Source organism: Urocitellus parryii, chromosome 11 (assembly GCF_045843805.1).
Source record: "Urocitellus parryii isolate mUroPar1 chromosome 11, mUroPar1.hap1, whole genome shotgun sequence".
Classification (NCBI taxonomy): Eukaryota; Metazoa; Chordata; class Mammalia; order Rodentia; family Sciuridae; genus Urocitellus; species Urocitellus parryii.
In genome coordinates this window covers 103,990,468-103,996,467 of record NC_135541.1, presented here as the reverse complement: position 1 = coordinate 103,996,467, position 6,000 = coordinate 103,990,468, and positions in this window count along the sequence as shown.

The window sequence follows — 6,000 nt, the reverse complement described above, 5'->3', positions numbered from 1 at the left end:
TTCTAAATAAAGGGTTATGTGGGATGAAACTAATAATGGCCCCTGTCTCATCCACAGCCCAGTTGTGCCATGGATGTGGGATAAGTGGCAGAGAGGCAAAGAAAGTGTGCAAGGACAGCACGGGAGACAGGAGGTTACTGGAGAGGGCAAACCGAAGATCAGTGACCGCTCCATGGATAGTTCAGTGGTGACAGGCTGACAAATAGCAATTCAGTGCTTCATGGTGCTTTACCAAGCAGCACCTCCTCTCCCTCATGGTCATTGGTTGAATGACCAGCTGGACAGGAGACACATATCTTTTCCACAGTGCCCCCAGTTCCATGACCATCTTGACTCAGGGAGGATCATTATATGTTAGGCTGCAGAAGCAGAGCCATCATCCGCATTAGCTTGCTTAGTTTGCTTATTTGACCAGCATCCCAAGGAGCAACTAACTGTCCTGGTGCATATGCAAGAAAGTAGCTTTTTAATTAATTTGTTCTCGTTTCCAGTGTATATAAGAAAAAAAAATAGTGTCCTTCCTGATAATATGTATCGGGATATTCTAGCTCAGGTTTTCTCTCATTGTTCCCTTATTTTGGCTAGGATTTTGGAAATATAAAGGTGGTATTCAGGGACATGGTATTTCACTGTCACCCTCTTCTATAATGATGATACAGTCCCTATCCTTGGTAATAGAAAAAAAATACCATTTTGTAGGGGTCCACCCAATGATTGCCAAAGGGATGGGCGCATTGGACTGATCACGTAGTGATAATACAGAAGGAAGATAGGGAACTTCATATCCAGAACATATGATGATGAGGAACCCGAAATTGAACCCAGTTTCTATAACATTAAAAGTAAAGTTATTGATCAAACAGGATAGAATTGGGGGAGCTGAAATAAGCAACCTGGGAAATTTTTGACTGAGTTAGAGGCATTAGCTTCCACCTGGAGATAGCCTTCACACATGTCAAGCATTAAGTAGATTCTTCTATTCTTGTTATCATTCTAAAATTTCAGCTGATGGCTATTTCATGCCTCCTATTAACCACAAAGGATGAGGGCAAGAGAACACTGGGGTGACTGAACCAAATACAAGCTGCTTACGCCTTCTTCCTTCCAACTAGTGGGACAATAGGTTGCTTGTCCAATGCTATAAATGCCCTGAGTAGAGCTCTGCAGTCTATCTGTTCTCTGTCAGTTAGAGACCTAGGATAAGGAAAGAAAGCTAAGGAAGCTTTCTGGTGCCAAACATTGATGATTTGGAGGATCCAATACTGCGGCTATGTCCATTACTTTTTCTTTACTCTGAACCCAAAGCTCTGCCACTGGTGAGCATTGGGCAATTATTCTTACCCTGAAGGTAATGCAAATGAAGTATTGCAACTATCTTGTGATCCTGAGCATAAAAAAGTGTGGGGGTAGGATTCCCACCTAGATGATGGCCCCAGATAGGAGCAGTATGCCACGGGTACAAGAAGAAAGAGCTCCTTTCCAGGTAGGAAGGAAACACCTGAAACCAAGGGCATTGGTGCATTCTCCCTGTCTTGCACTTACATCTCCCTGGGAGAATCATCACCCAGGTTGTCCCAGTTTCTTAGATGCAACTCTCACAGGTGGTAGACTCCTCTGTTAATCTCCAGGAGTTTGACCTGCCATTTAGAATGCATGCAGTCAGGAGGAGCCAGTGATCACTCTGATCACAAAATATGCTAAGGATATTGAACAATGGTCCAGAGAGGAGACAAAATTAAATAGGCAATCTTCAGCTTCTGTATTGCATTTCAGTAAAGCTAAAGTTGTTGCACATTTGTTGATCAATTCCTAATAGCCTCTAGTGATCAGGAGATGGATAGAACAGCACCTGCCTCCAAGGACCTTACCATTACTAGGAGAGGTAGACTGTGACAAATGGATCACAAAGCACAGAGCCCTGTAACTAGTCCAACAATAAAAGTATACACGAGGTCATAAAAACCATTTCTCAAACACACAATGAGATTTGGCTTGAGCCCATTTCATGTGAGAGGCTTCACAAGAAGCAACCATCTAATGAAAGCTGCTGCCCGTGGAGACACAGACTTACAGTGCACCCACAGAAACAGGTCATTAAGCAAAGGGAAAAAACCAAAAATGAAACAAAACCTGGATTTGGGGTCAAAAGCTCTGAACTCTACTCCATAGGTGACTGAGTAACTTCATCAAATTCTCATCCCCAGTTTCCTCATCCATAAATAGAAACAGTAAGGGAAAAATAGGGACTAACTTACTTTCCCTCTTGCAGAGTAGAAAGAATCCAGTGGGTTACAGATTCTTGAGAGGCAGCAAATCCATGGCCAATTGACAGTGAAGTCTTTCCAGTGTGACTCCGGTTCTTTCAGTCTGTGCTTGAACACCTTCCGAGTGGGAGATGCACCACTTCTTGAAGAGTCCGTTTGTCCTTACCAGATTCTAATTGAAGACTCTTCAAGTGTGAGGAAGCTTTTCTAAAATAAAAAATACTAATAATTTATAGACTCCTTATTGCAAGCACTTAGAGAACAAACTATAATTTTCTTTCTCTGGTTCAGAGAATCACCAGAGAAAGCAACAAAAATTTTCAAATGAATTGATATTTTATTTAAATGACTATATTTTACAAAACAATAACAATAATAAGTTCATAGTTGAGTCATGCCCTTTATTTCATCTTTACACAATGTTTGGTGTGCAAACTCTGCCTTCTCCCACAATTACTTTTCAGCTACCTAATAATTTGAGGTCCTCAGTTTGGGAATAATAACATTAACTAAAATTTATTAAGTGACCCCTATGTGCTGCACACAGTTCCATGTATTTACACGGATTATCTCACTTCATCCTCACCAAAGCCACATGAGTCAAGAACAATTATTTGTAGGTTAAAAATGAGGATGTTGAGGCTAACAGGTAGAAAAGGGTGTGTAAGGTGAGCCAGCATTTAAATCCAAATACATGATTCTAGAGGCTACTCTATTCAATTACATGGAAACCACTGTGCAGGTAGATACAGGTGCATGCTCTGTGCGATTGACTAGTATTGGCTATTTGGCTGGGTATGTCCCTATCAGTATGTAAATAAGCTGGTATTCATTGATTCAATTGCATTGGCCTTTTTCCCCAATATGTTTTGTTGTGTAATATATATATATATATATATATATATATATATAAAATTTACCATCATAACCAATTTTTTTTTGGTATCACAGATTGAACTCAGGGGCGCTTAGCCATGAACCACTTCCCCAGCACTTTTTATTTTTTATTTTGAGCAAGGACTCGCTAAGTTGATTAGGGCCTCACTAAGTTGCTGAGGCTGGCTTTGAACTTGTGATCCTCCTGTTTCAGCCTCCCAAGCCTCTGGGATTAAAGGCGTGTGCCACCCACCTGGCAAAAATCTTAAGAATTTTGAAGCCTACAATACAGTGGTATTACATATACTCATGACTTTGTCCACCCACCACCACCATCTATCTGCATAACTCTTTTCATCTTATAAAGTCACACGTATAGTTATTAAATATTGTCACCACCCCTGTTCTTCATCCTCTACTGATCTTCCTTTTGCCTATTTATTGATTTTTGATTGGTTCTTTCTATTTATACATAAAGGTGAAATTCCCCGTGGTATATTTGTACATGTATGTAGCATTGTTTAAAAATTTTATTCTGGGGCTGGGATGTGGCTCAAGTGGTAGCACGCAGGCGTGCGGCCTGGGTTCAATCCTCAGCACCACATACCAACAAAGATGTTGTGTCCACCAAAAACTAAAAAATAAATATTAAAATTCTCTCTCTCTCTCTTTCTCTCATCTATCTTTAAAAAAAATAATTCTGCATTTCCACCCCTATTTTGTCTTTCCTTTCTGCCTCTCAGTCTCCTTCTGCTCTACCGATCATTCTTGTATCTTTGTGATATCCCCCACTCCCTGCTTTGCTTACTTTATTTTGCTCTACTCTCCACAAATGAGAGGAAAATATTCCACCCTTGATTTTCTAAGATTGGCGTATTTTCACTTAGCATGGTGTTCTCCATATTCATCCACCTACCAGCAAATGCCATGATTTCATTACTTAGGGCTGAGGATCCACATTGTCTTAATCCATTCGTTTATTGATGGGCATATGGGTGGATTCAATAATGTGGGTATTGTAAATTGGGCTGCTATAAATGTTGAAGTGACTGTATCACTGTAGTATACTGGTTTTAGTTCTTTTAGATAAAAACCAAGGAGTGGGATACCTGGGTCTTTTGGTGGTTCCATTCCTGGTTTTTTGAAGAATCTCCATACTGCTTTCCAGAGTGCTTGGATAGCCTGCAGTCCCCCCAACAATGTGCAAGATTACCTTTTCCCAACCTTCCTTGTCAGCATTTATTCATTTGTGTTCTTGATCATTGCCATTCTGACTGGAGTGAGAGAAAATCTTAATGTAGTTTTGATTTGCATTTCCCTGATTGCTAGAGATACATTTGTTGGCCATTTGTGTTTCTTCTTTTGAGGGATGTCTGTTTACTTCTTTAGCTACTTATTGATTGGGTTATTTGATCTTTTGGTATTGTTTCTTGAGTTCTTTATATATTCTGTATACTACTCCCCTGTCAGAGAAGTGGTTGTCATGCTCTTGCTTACTTTGCTGTGCAGAAGATTTTCAATTTCATGACTTACCACTTATGAAAACTTGAGCTTTAGGGTTTTTTTTCTTTTTAATTTTTTCTAAATAGTTATACATGATAGCAGAATCCATTTCAATTAATTGTACATAAATGGAGCACAACTTTTCATTTATCTGATTGTACACCATGCAGAGTTGCACCACATGTGCAGTCTTACATGTCCCTAGGGTAATGATGTAAGAAAGTCAGTGCCAGCACCAGTATGATGGAGAGTGTGCTTTCTTTTAGCAGTTTTATTGTCTAAATCCTAAATATTTTTGATCCATTTTGACTTGACTTTTGTGCAGGGCGAGAGATCAGAATCTGGTTTCATTCTTCTATGGATATGGGGGGGTTGTTCTTTTAGATATACATGTCAGCAGAGTGTATCTTGACATATTACACATACATGGAGGATAACTTCCCATTCTTGTGGTTGATGTGGTGTTTCACTGGTCGTGTAGTCACATATGAACATGGGAAAGTTATATCCAATTTATTCCACTGTCTTTCCTGTTCCCATCCCCCTCCCTTCCCTTCATTTCCCTTTGTCTAATCCAATGAACTTCTCTTCTTTCCCCAACTCCCTCCCCTGGACGTCCAGTTTTCTCAGCACCATTTGTTTAAAAGGCTATCTTTTCTCCAACATATACTTTTGGATCATTTGTCAAGTTATTAGATGGCTGTAAACATGTGGGTTTGTCTGTCTTCTGTCCCATTGGTCTTCATGTCTATTTTGATGTCAATGCCACACTGTTTTTGTTACTCTCATCTGTAGTGTCATTGATCAGGTATTGCAATGCCTCCTGCTTCACCCTTCTTGCTTAGTATTGCTTTGGCTATTCTTGGTCTCTTATTCTTCCAAATGAATTTGAAGATTTTGAAATTTAAAATTATTTTTAATTCTGTGAAGAATGTCATTTGTTATTCTGATGTGGATTACATAGAATCTCTATTTTGCTTTTGATAGTATGACCATTATGACAATAATAATCCTGCCTATTCAAGAACACAGATCTTTCCATTTTCTAAGGTTTTCTTCACTCTCTTTCTTTAGTGTTCTATAATTCTCATTGTAGATCACTTTTACCTCCTTGGTTAGATTGATTCCCAAATATGGGTGCGTGAGTGTGTGTGTGTGTGTGTGTGTGTGTGTGTGTGTGTATGTGTGAATTAGATGGTTTTCCTGATTTCTTCCTCAGTAGAAGATATTGAACCTGACAAGAACAATTAATTAGATGAGGAAAAATTTATTTGGGGGCTCATGGTTTCAGAGATCTCAGTCCATAGATGGCCAAATATATTTCTTCTTGATGCCTGAGATGAAACAAAATAACATT